The following is a 12,203-nucleotide window of genomic DNA, read 5'->3' as shown; positions in this document are numbered from 1 at the left end:
CCCAGTCCTGGGTCACTGTCCCGTGTGGAGTTTGCACATTCTCCCCGTGTCTGCGTAGATTTCACCCCCACAACCCAAAGATGTGCAGGTTGGGTGGATTGGCCACGCTAAATTGCCCCTTAATTGGGAAAAAATATATATAATTGGGTACTCTAAATTTATTTATTTTTTAATTCTGAAGGTTTCCAATCAACATAATAACACAAACAACCCAATTGTAAACATAGCAACTGCCGCTGTTAACGTAATGGGGCTTATGTGCAACAGCCAACATTTCAAAATGTGAATTTGCTCGCATCTTTCCTCAGGTTTTACGATTAAATTGGATTTGCGATACGGTTGACAAAGAAGGCTGCGATGGGTCTGGCATTGCAGGCTGGACAGGGAGCAGCTGAGAGGCAACCTTATAAATACACGCAGCACCATTGGATATACGACCCTCTCAGATGAGATGTTAAACCGAGCTGTAAGAATATTAGAATTAGTAGCAGGATTGGGCCATTCGGCCCCTCGAGCCTGCTCCGCCATTCAATAAGATCATGCATGGATAGTCTAATTTGTGGCCTTAAATCCACTTTCCTGCCTGGCCGTTCCCGTAAACAATAACCGTCCTGTCAATCATAAATCTGTCTAACTCAGCCTTGAATATAACCCAGTCGCCACTGCTGTCTCGGCTAGAGAATTCCGAAGATTCATGACCCTCAGGGAAGAAATTCCTCCTCATCTCCTTCTTAAACCAGTTCTGAAACTGGTTCGAGATTCCCTCAAAAAGGGAAACATCCTCCCAGATGAGGGAAACATCCTCCCAGCATCCACCCTGCCAAGCCCCCTTAGATTATTCCAGGTACCGGATCCTGGATCCGGGAAGCTCAGGGCCAGACATGTGCCAGGCTCAGGAATTTGTTATTTTTAAAAAAATTTAGAGTGCCCAATTCATTTTATCCAATTAAGGGGCAATTTAGTGTGGCCATTCCACCTACCCTGCATATCTTTGGGGTGTGGGGGCGAAACCCACGCAAACCAAACACGGGGAGAATGTGCACACTCCACACTGACAGTGACCCAGACCCGGCATCGAACCTGGAACCTCGGCACCGTGAGACAGCAGTGCTGACCACTGCGCCACCGTGCTGCCCCTCACCGTGCTGCCCCTCACCTCAGAAATTTTACCGATTTTGGATCCTGTACTTAAGACGTTGTAAAATACGTATAAAACATAAAATAAAGTATGAATGATGAAGTTACAAACAGCAGCCTCCTCCCGTTGCGCTCGCTCGCCTCATTACAGTTTGTGAGACGCTGAAGATCCACAGGACCAGTGCGCCTCCTACAAGACCTACAAAACGCAGTTGACATCCGCGAGAACAAAGATCCCGCCGCCAACCAATGGCGCGCTGCCTCCACCGCCGCAACACACGCCACGGGAGATGCAGAAAATCCCGCCCACATTTAATGGCCCTGGTATTTGGATAGAACATAGAACATAGAAAATACAGCACAGAACAGGCCCTTCGGCCCACGATGTTGTGCCGAACCTTTGTCCTAGATTAATCATAGATTATCATTGAATTTACAGTGCAGAAGGAGGCCATTCGGCCCCTCGAGTCTGCACCAGCTCTTGGAAAGAGCACCCTACCCAAACTCAACACCTCCACCCAACACCAAGGGCAATTTGGACATTAAGGGCAATTTATCATTGGCCAATTCACCTAACCCGCACATCTTTGGACTGTGGGAGGAAACCGGAACACCCGGAGGAAACCCACGCAGACACGGAGAGGAGGTGCAGACTCCGCACAGACAATGACCCAAGCTGGAATCGAACCTGGGACCATGGATCTGTGAAGCAATTGTGCTATCCACAAAGCTACCGTGCTGCCCTTAAGAACAAATAAATCTACACTATATCATTTTCCCGTAATCCATGTACCTATCCAACAGCTGCTTGAAGGTCCCTAATGTTTCCGACTCAACTACTTCCACAGGCAGTGCATTCCATGCCCCCACTACTCTCTGAGTAAAGAACCTACCTCTGATATCCCTCCTATATCTTCCACCTTTCACCTTAAATTTATGTCCCCTTGTAATGGTGTGTTCTACCTGGGGAAAAAGTCTCTGACTGTCTACTCTATCTAATCCCCTGATCATCTTATAAACCTCTATCAAGTCGGCCCTCATCCTTCTCCGCTCTAATGAGAAAAGGCCTAGCACCCTCAACCTTTCCTCGTAAGACCTACTCTCCATTCCAGGCAACATCCTGGTAAATCTTCTTTGCACCTTTTCCAGAGCTTCCACATCCTTCCTAAAATGAGGCGACCAGAACTGTACACAGTACTCCAAATGTGGCCTTACCAAAGTTTTGTACAGCTGCATCATTACCTCATGGCTCTTAAATTCAATCCCTCTGTTAATGAACGCGAGCACACCATAGGCCTTCTTCACAGCTCTATCCACTTGAGTGGCAACTTTCAAAGATGTATGAACATAGACCCCAAGGTCTCTCTGCTCCTCCACAATGCCAAGAACTCTACCGTTAACCCTGTATTCCGCATTCATATTTGTCCTTCCAAAATGGACAACCTCACACTTTTCAGGGTTAAACTCCATCTGCCACTTCTCAGCCCAGCTCTGCATCCTATCTATGTCTCTTTGCAGCCGACAACAGCCCTCCTTACTATCCACAACTCCACCAATCTTCGTATCGTCTGCAAATTTACTGACCCACCCTTCAACTCCCTCATCCAAGTCATTAATGAAAATCACAAACAGCAGAGGACCCAGAACTGATCCCTGCGGTACACCACTGGTAACTGGGATCCAGGCTGAATATTTGCCATCCACCACCACTCTCTGACTTCTATCGGTTAGCCAGTTCGTTATCTAACTGGCCAAATTTCCCACTATCCCATGCCTCCTTACTTTGTGCAGAAGCCTACCATGGGGAACTTTATCAAATGCCTTACTAAAATCCATGTACACTACATCCACTGCTTTACCTTCATCCACATGCTTGGTCACCTCCTCAAAGAATTCAATAAGATTTGTAAGGCAAGACCTACCCCTCACAAATCCGTGCTGACTATCCCTAATCAAGCAGTGTCTTTCCAGATGCTCAGAAATTCTATCCTTCAGTACCCTTTCCATTACTTTGCCTACCACCGAAGTAAGACTAACTGGCCTGTAATTCCCAGGATTATCCCTAGTTCCTTTTTTGAACAGGGACACGACATTCGCCACTCTCCAATCCCCTGGTACCACCCCTGTTCACAGTGAGGACGAAAAGATCATTGCCAACGGCTCTGCAATTTCATCTCTTGCTTCCCATAGAATCCTTGGATATATCCCGTCAGGCCCGGGGGACTTGTCTATCCTCAAGTTTTTCAAAATGCCCAACACATCTTCCTTCCTAACAAGTATTTCCTCGAGCTTACCAATCTGTTTCACACTGTCCTCTCCAACAATATCGCCCCTCTCATTTGTAAATACAGAAGAAAAGTACTCATTCAAGACCTCTCCTATCTCTTCAGACTCAATACACAATCTCCCGCTACTGTCCTTGATCGGACCTACCCTCGCTCTAGTCATTCTCATATTTCTCACATATGTGTAAAAGGCCTTGGGGTTTTCCTTGATCCTACCCGCCAAAGATTGTTCATGCCCTCTCTTAGCTCTCCTAATCCCTTTCTTCAGTTCCCTCCTGGCTATCTTGTATCCCTCCAATGCCCTGTCTGAACCTTGTTTCCTCAGCCTTACATAAGTCACCTTTTTCCTCTTAACAAGACATTCAACCTCTCTTGTGAACCATGGTTCCCTCACTCGACCATCTCTTCCCTGCCTGACAGGGACATACATATCAAGGACACGTAGCACCTGTTCCTTGAACAAGTTCCACATTTCACTTGTGTCCTTCCCTGCCAGCCTATGTTCCCAACTTATGCACTTCAATTCTTGTCTGACAACATCGTATTTACCCTTCCCCCAATTGTAAACCTTGCCCTGTTGCACGTACCTATCCCTCTCCATTACTAAAGTGAAAGTCACAGAATTGTGGTCACTATCTCCAAAATGCTCCCCCACTAACAAATCTATCACTTGCCCTGGTTCATTACCCAGTACTAAATCCAATATTGCCCCTCCTCTGGTTGGACAATCTACATACTGTGTTAGAAAAGCTTCCTGGACACACTGCACAAACACCACCCCATCCAAACTATTTGATCTAAAGAGTTTCCACTCAATATTTGGGAAGTTAAAGTCGCCCATGACTACTACCCTATGACTTCTGCACCTTTCAAAATCTGTTTCCCAATCTGTTCCTCCACATCTCTGCTACTATTGGGCGGCCTATAGAAAACTCCTAACAAGGTGACTGCTCCTTTCCTATTTCTGATTTCAACCCATACTACCTCAATAGGGTGATACTCCTCAAACTGCCTTTCTGCAGCTGTTATACTATCTCTAATTAATAATGCCACCCCCCCACCTCTTTTACCACCCTCCCTAATCTTATTGAAACATCTATAACCAGGGACCTCCAACAACCATTTCTGCCCCTCTTCTATCCAAGTTTCCGTGATGGCTACCACATCGTAGTCCCAAGTACCGATCCATGCCTTAAGTTCACCCACCTTATTCCTGATGCTTCTTGCGTTGAAGTATACACACTTCAACCCATCTCCGTGCCTGCAAATACTCTCCTTTGTCAGTGTTCCCTTCCCCACTGCCTCATTACAAGCTTTGGCGTCCTGAATATCGGCTACCTTAGTTGCTGGACTACAAATCCGGTTCCCATTCCCCTGCCAAATTAGTTTAAACCCTCCCGAAGAGTACTAGCAAACCTCCCTCCCAGGATATTGGTGCCCCTCTGGTTCAGATGCAACCCGTCCTGCTTGTACAGGTCCCACCTTCCCCAGAATGCGCTCCAATTATCCAAATACCTGAAGCCCTCCCTCCTACACCATTCCTGCAGCCACGTGTTCAACTGCACTCTCTCCCTATTCCTAGCCTCGCTATCACGTGGCACCGGCAACAAACCAGAGATGACAACTCTGTCTGTCCTGGCTTTCAACTTCCAGCCTAACTCCCTAAACTTGTTTATTACCTCCACACCCCTTTTCCTACCTATGTCGTTGGTACCAATGTGCACCACGACTTCTGGCTGCTCCCCCTCCCCCTTAAGGATCCTGAAGACACGATCCGAGACATCCCTGGCCCTGGCACCCGGGAGGCAACATACTTTCCAGGAGTCTCGCTCGCGACCACAGAATCTCCTATCTATTCCCCTAACCATTGAATCTCCTACAACTATTGCTTTTCTATTCTCCCCCCTTCCCTTCTGAGCCCCAGAGCCAGACTCAGTGCCAGAGACCTGGCCGCTAGGGCCTTCCCCGGTAGGTCATCCCCCCCAACAGCATCCAAAACGGTATACTTGTTTTGAAGCTGCCACAGGTCTCCTGATCCTAGAATCATTACGGTACAGAAGAAGGCCATTCCACCCATCAAGTCTGCACCCACCCTCTGAAAGAGGCCCCCCCCCCCCCCCCAACCATATCCCAATAACCTCACCTCACCTTTTGGACACTAAGAGGCAATTTGAGCATGGCCAATACACATAACCTGCACATCTTTCAACTGTGGGAGGAAACCGGAGCACCCGGAGGAAACCCACGCAGACACAAGGAGAACGTGCAGACTCCACACAGACAGTCACCCGAGGCTGGAATTGAACCCGGGTCCCTGGCGCTGTGAGGCAGAGGTGCTTCCCAGCTGTACCTGGGAATTTTTACTAGTGATGGGAAGTAGTAGTCTGGGAGACATCCAGACACAGTCTCCCAATATTTTCCCAGCATCACTGTTTGTAACAGAGATAACAGTCCAATACCTCTTTGACAAGGTCAGCTGTCAGTTATGCATCGAAGAAGAAGTGGACAACTGGAGCAAAAGATCGAGTAGAGCCTTTCCTGAAACCAAGATAACAAAATATCACAGAATGAGGAGAATCAAATAAAGAATGAAAAAATTTGCATGCCAACTTCAAATGAAAATCGCTTATTGTCACAAGTAGGCTTCAAATGAAGTTACTGTGAAAAGCCCCTCGTCACCACATTCCTGTGCCTGTTCGGGGAGGCTGGTACGTGAATTGAACGCGAGCTGCTCGCCTTGGTCTGCTTTACAAGCCAGCTATTTAGCCCACTGTGCTAAACCAGCCCCTGGTTTGCCGGTTTCTGGTCCTTCTGGACTTTGGGACATCCGGATCAGGGTTCCGGTACCAGGATATGTTTCAATAAGATCCCCTTTCATTCTTCGAAACTGTTGCTTCACAGCGCTAGGGTCCCAGGTTCGCTTCCTGGCTTGGGTCACTGTCTGTGTGGAGTCTGCACATCCTCCCAGTGTGTGCGTGGGTTTCCTCCGGGTGCCCCGGTTTCCCCCCACAAATCCCGAAAGATGTGCGGGTTAGGTGGATTGGCCATGATAAATTGCCCTTCGTGTCCAAAATTGCCCTTAGTGTTGGGTGGGGTTACTGGGTTACGGGGACAGGGTGGAGGTGTTGACCTTGGGTAGGGTGCTCTTTCCAAGAGCCGAATGGCCTCCTTCTGCACTGTAAATTCTATGATAAACTATGATAACAGGTGCCGGAGTGTGGCGACTAGGGGATTTTCACAGTAACTTAGTGGCTGCCGCATTCCTGCATCCAACATTGGTTACACTTCAAAAGTGCTTAATCGGTTACGTGATGTTTTGTGATACAAGGTGCTATATAAATAAATGCAAGTCTTTCATTCTTCACATTACAGCACCTGGCATGAAAAAGGTAAATCTGGAATATTGCTTCAAAATTAAATTCTGGCCGATGGACAGATTCACTTTTGGGTCGATCGTCATTCTCAGGCACTTGCAATAGATTTCCAGGCTGAACCATGGAAATTAAAACCCTGTAATTGTATAAATAATAATTTGTTGAGGAAATACGGGAACCACTGAGTGTATGCAATAATGAGCTAAATGACCTGCCCCAATCTTCCCACAGGATTCATTCATGGGATATGGGCTGGGCCAGCATTTATTCCCCATCCCTAATTGCCCTTGAACTGAGCGGCTTGCTAGACCGCTAGGGCATCTAAGAGTCTACCACATTGTTGTGGACCTGGAGTACGCCAGACCAGGTAAGAATCATTGATTTTCAGATGGGCTTTTGTGACAATTGGCCAATTTCATGGTCAACATGAGACATCTGGGGCAGGATTCTCCGTAATCGGCACGCTGTCCGCCGACCGGCACCAGAAACGGCGCAAATCAGTCCTGGGGGGGGGGGGCAATCTGGCCCCTGGGGGTGCCCCCACGGTGGCCTGGCCCGCGATCGGGGCCAGATCGCCCCGCGCCCCCCCCCCCAGGACCTCGGAGCCCGCCCGCGCCAACTGCTCCCCCCGGTAAGATAGGTGGTTTAATCCACGCCGGCGGGAGAGGGTTGACAGCGGCGAGACTTCGGCCCATTGCGGGCCGGAGAATTGCCGGGGGATTCCCGGCGCGGCGCGATTCCCGCCCCCGCCGAATCTCCGGTGGAGGAGAATTCGCGACACGGCGGGGGCGGGATTCACGCCGGCCCCCGGCGATTCTCCGACCCGGTGGGGGGTCCGAGAATCCCGCCCCCGATTCCAGATTTTCATTGAATTCAAATTCCGCCATCTAATGTAGCAGGATATGGACTCGGGTTCCCTGAAGATTACCCTGGGTCTCTGGGTTACTAGTCCAGTCACAATGCCACTACGTAATCGCCTCCCCCCTGCTGGCATAGAACTACAGGGGCTCCAACCTTTGTGAAGCAGCTGCATCAACATTGGTGAAAGTCTTGTGATCCGATGTCTCGATCATGTGGCCAGAACGTCACTTGATCAAACCTCCGGGAATGCCTCCAGACAGCCTTGGCAACCTTAGTCAAGATTACAGATGGTTAAATTGACGCTGAATTTCTATCCGGAGGTAGTCTTGGAGTTGGAGTCAACTCACCTCCCACCCCCCCCCCCCCCCACCCCCTCCCTCCCCTCCTCCCCCCTGCCAGTACCCAACCTTCCCATCCTGAACACTCCCGTAGAGACCTGAACACATTCCCTGCAGGAAGATACCTATAAACAGAAGTGGAATGTTTTCATTCTGTTTTGAGAGTGTGTGCGCTCCCACTGTGATCTCGAAACGCTCAGAATGTACTGCCTGCAGAGTGGTGCTAAACCTGGTGCAGCCTGATGCTAATCAATTCTGTAGCCGTTGGCTTCCCTCCAGCAATGCTGAAGGGATGAGTGTAAAGGCTAGAAAAGCAGGTCTTGGTGTGCACGGATTGGGATGGGCAATTTTTCAGACTCCAGCAAAAGGGAATTTTTGCTGAGGACAGGTTGTCGAGGCTCAAATACAAACTCATTTGGCAGCAACTGCCAAAGGCCTGGCCGTGAATCACCTCTCCCGGGATAGCTGTGAAGGAGGATTCCATTGACTGATTTATGTCACCAAACATATTTTTTTTAGTTGCTCTTTCGTGGGATCTGGGGATGTGGCTGCGAGGCCAGCATGCATTTCCCTTCAGGAATGGAAACGGATTAGCAAAGGAGCACCACAAGAATTAACATACAAGCAGAGATAAATCTAAAAGTTTCTCCCAAAAGATAACATGGCCAATCAAAGCTTCATGTAATACACCCAATGAACACAGCAATTAAGAGCTTAAAACAGCATTAAATCCAAATTTTGGAACATACACAGCACTCTAAAGATTAAATTACTACAGGCATTTAACAAAAAAGGATTTGCATTTATCTCACTAACCCCATGAATCAAACTGCATTCAGCGAGGTTCCATAAATAGCAATGAGGTAAGTGGCCAGGTAATCTATTTTGTTTCAGAGATAAAAGTTGACCAGGGCATGAGAAAACTCCCCTGCTCTTTGCCAAATAGTGCCATCCACTTGATGAACAGATGGACAGAGACAGCTCACTGTCTCACTCAAAGGCCAGAGCTCCCCGTCACCCTCAATGCGTTCCAACCATGAGGCACGCCAGTACATTCAGCCCTCTGACTCAGCTAGGCTCAACAAATAACAATGATGCCTGCTCACTTACTCACAGAGAGCCTGGAATACAGAGTGAACACTTGATTGTCACTGGTCCTTGCAATATTTAAACCTTCAACATCTGAATGGTTACTTTGAAGGTTTCTCCCAGTCTTGAGAGTTGATTCACATTTTGAAGTTTGATCCCTCATATCAGGACAGGTGCTGCTAACTGCTGCCTTAGACAGGCTCTCAGATCAAGGGCAAGTTGATCATAAGACCATAAGACATAGGAGCAGAATTAGGCCACTTGGCCCATCGAGTCTGCTCCGCCATTCAATCATGGCTGATATTTTTCTCATCCCCATTCTCCTGCCTTCTCCCCATAACCCCTTATTAATCAAGAACCTTTCTATCTCTGCCTTAAAGACACTCAGTGAATTGGCCTCCACAGCCTTCTGCGGCAAAGAGTTCCACAGATTCACCACCCTCTGGCTGAAGAAATTCCTCCTCATCTTTGTTTTAAAGGATTGTCCCTTTAGTCTGAGATTGTGTCCTCTGCTTCTAGTTTTTCCTACAAGTGGAGACATCCTCTCCACGTCCACTCTATATAGGCCTTGCAGTATCTTATACGTTTCAATAAGATCCCCTCTCATCCTTCTAAACTCCAACGTACAGACCCAGAGTCCTCAAGCGTTCTTCATATGACAAGTTCTTCATTCCAGAGATCATTCTTGTGAACCTCCTCTGGACCCTTTCCAAGGCCAGCACATCCTTCCTTAGATATGGGGCCCAAAACTGCTCACAATACTCCAAATGGGGTTTGACCAGAGCCTTATACAGCCTTAGAAGTACATCCGTAGTCTTGTATTCTAGCCCTCTTGACATGAATGCCAACATTGCATTTGCCTTCCTAACTGCCAACTGAACCTGCACATTAACCTGAAGACAATCGTGAACAAGGACTCCCAAGTCACTTTGTGCTTCTGCTTTCCGAAGCATTTCCCCATTTAGAAAATAGTCTATGCCTAAATTTCTCCTTCCAAAGTGCATAACCTCACACTTCTCCACATTGTATTTCATTTGCCACTTCATTGCCCACTCTCCTAGCTTGTCCAAGTCCTTCTGCAGCCCCCTTGCTTCCTCAATACTACCTGTCCCGCTACAGATCTTTGTATCATCTGCAAACTTAGCAACAGTGCCTTCAGTACCTTCTTCCAGAAGAGAAAAGGACAGAGGTACAGCTCACTGGAGTCACTATCCACAAACTCGGGGTGTGCAGCTAGGGACTGAGATTCCCTGACGTGTCTCAGGAGGCTCAAGCCTCCAAATGCCAGATGTCTGTAGCTTCCAAGGTGACGATAATCTGCTCCCTGCTAGGCTTAGTGGGCATGTATTACTAACAGCTGTGAATGTCATCTGCCCTCAATTTTTTTAAATTTCTCCAAAGCCTTCCAGGGAATTCCAACCCAAGCCAAACAGTTCCATAATGAATGTAATTTCGTCACCAGAATTTCATATCACCACCAAATTCAATATCATTACCAGAATGTCATTTCACCACCAGAATGTCATATCATGTCATATCACCACCAGAATGTCATATCACCACCAGATGCAAGATTCAACAGGCCACCAGCATGCTGAACATGCACATCAGTTGCCCAGATCTGGAGAAGTCCTCCAGTTCATGCCAGCCAGGACCACAACTGCAGAGTTGGGACCAGCAGGAAGTACAAAGTTCCCCCAGATTGCATCAATGGACCAATGTCACCAGCAGGAATCGTAATAGCCGCTTTCCCTGCACCCCCAACCAATGTGACCAATACGAAGCATGCGTCAACCAGCCAACCAAACCTGGAACACCTAACCCATCCCACCCCATTGGTTCCAATCAATTCCTGTTTTCCTATTTACCATCAAACAAGTGAGAAGACAACTGACAACCCAGCACCCAAGAAAGATGGGGGGGGGGGGGGGGGGGGGGGGGGGAGAAAAAGTGTGAGCTGAATAAAAACAAAACTTCTCGATGAACCAGAATACACCAGTTGGTGCCCCAGGTAAATTCAGTGCACAATGCTTTCCTGACAACATGTGCTAATATGCACTTTATAACATCACACCAACATATTAAAATTAAGTTCTCACCCATTTTACATGAGAGCTCCTTTAGATTCACTGGACTGCAAGAGCTGGTCACATTGCGTAGAATGGGCAGGATTGATGTCTTCCTGATTCTCAAGTGTCACCAGGGACACTGGTCAGAAAACATTATCTTCCGTTTCCTCATAAACATTCCACACCATTGAAAACTGCAGCCCAGTTGGTAGCACGCTTGCCGTTAGGAGGTCAGGAGGTCATGCAACGCTGCCACTCCAGCGCTGCAGTGCAGAGGGAGTGTTGCACCGTTCCAGATTGTTCTTTCGGCCCTGTCGACCTGTTGGCTGGGCACTAAAACCCGAATGGCGCCAAGTTCAGGAAGTTTGTCCTGGTCAACGCAGCGAATATAACTTAAAATAACCCCGAGCGATTAGTCACCCATATCTGTTCGTAGGAACTGCTGATGCTGAAAGCTGCAGTGTTTGCTTACTTAGCAACAGTCATGCGTTTCAAAGTAATACATTGTGTAAAGAGCTTTGAAATGCTGAGATATGAAAGGTACTACATTAATACAGGTCTTATCAACCACCTTTCTTTTTTAAAGAAATGTGATAATTCCCAAACAAACAATAGAATTAAGTAACAATCCACCACCTGAAACACCTTTTTCATGTTTTGTGAAGCAAACATATAATATAATAATAATAATAATAATAATAATAATAATAATAATAATAATAATCGCTTATTGTCACAAGTCGGCTGCAATGAAGTTACTGTGAAAAGCCCCTAGTCGCCACATTCCAGCGCCTGTTCGGGGAGGCCGGTCCAGGAATTGAACCCGCACTGCTGGCCTTGTTCTGCATTACAAGCCAGCTGTTTAGCTCACTGTGCTAAACCAGCCCCTATACTCAAACGAAAAGAGCATGTCAATAAATTTTGGATTAAAGAGATGACAAATGTAACAAAGGGCTAAATTGACTGGCAATCTATTAAGCAAATTAACAAGAGTGACGAAAGAGATAGCAAATGATTTTTACAGTACCAGCAAAGACATTTTTAATCCAT

At 47.4% G+C, this 12,203-nt stretch overlaps 1 protein-coding gene across 6 annotated transcripts in view; it reads right to left on the bottom strand.

Annotated features, from left to right (window-relative positions):
* The window catches only part of LOC140385197 (neurocalcin-delta), a 382,792-nt gene that overhangs the window by 209,956 nt on the left and 160,633 nt on the right, over positions 1-12,203 (bottom strand). The window contains exon 3 of one of the 6 annotated variants that reach the window (XM_072467086.1): positions 5,882-5,960. The exons of the other annotated variants lie outside the window; for them this stretch is intronic. The gene's annotated coding sequence lies outside the window, so the exon portion shown is untranslated. The remainder of the gene's footprint in view (positions 1-5,881; positions 5,961-12,203) is intronic. 6 annotated transcript variants of the gene reach the window in all.

Source organism: Scyliorhinus torazame, chromosome 11 (genome assembly GCF_047496885.1).
Source record: "Scyliorhinus torazame isolate Kashiwa2021f chromosome 11, sScyTor2.1, whole genome shotgun sequence".
In the NCBI taxonomy this organism is placed as follows: Eukaryota; Metazoa; Chordata; class Chondrichthyes; order Carcharhiniformes; family Scyliorhinidae; genus Scyliorhinus; species Scyliorhinus torazame.
This window is presented reverse-complemented; position numbering and strand designations above follow the sequence as displayed.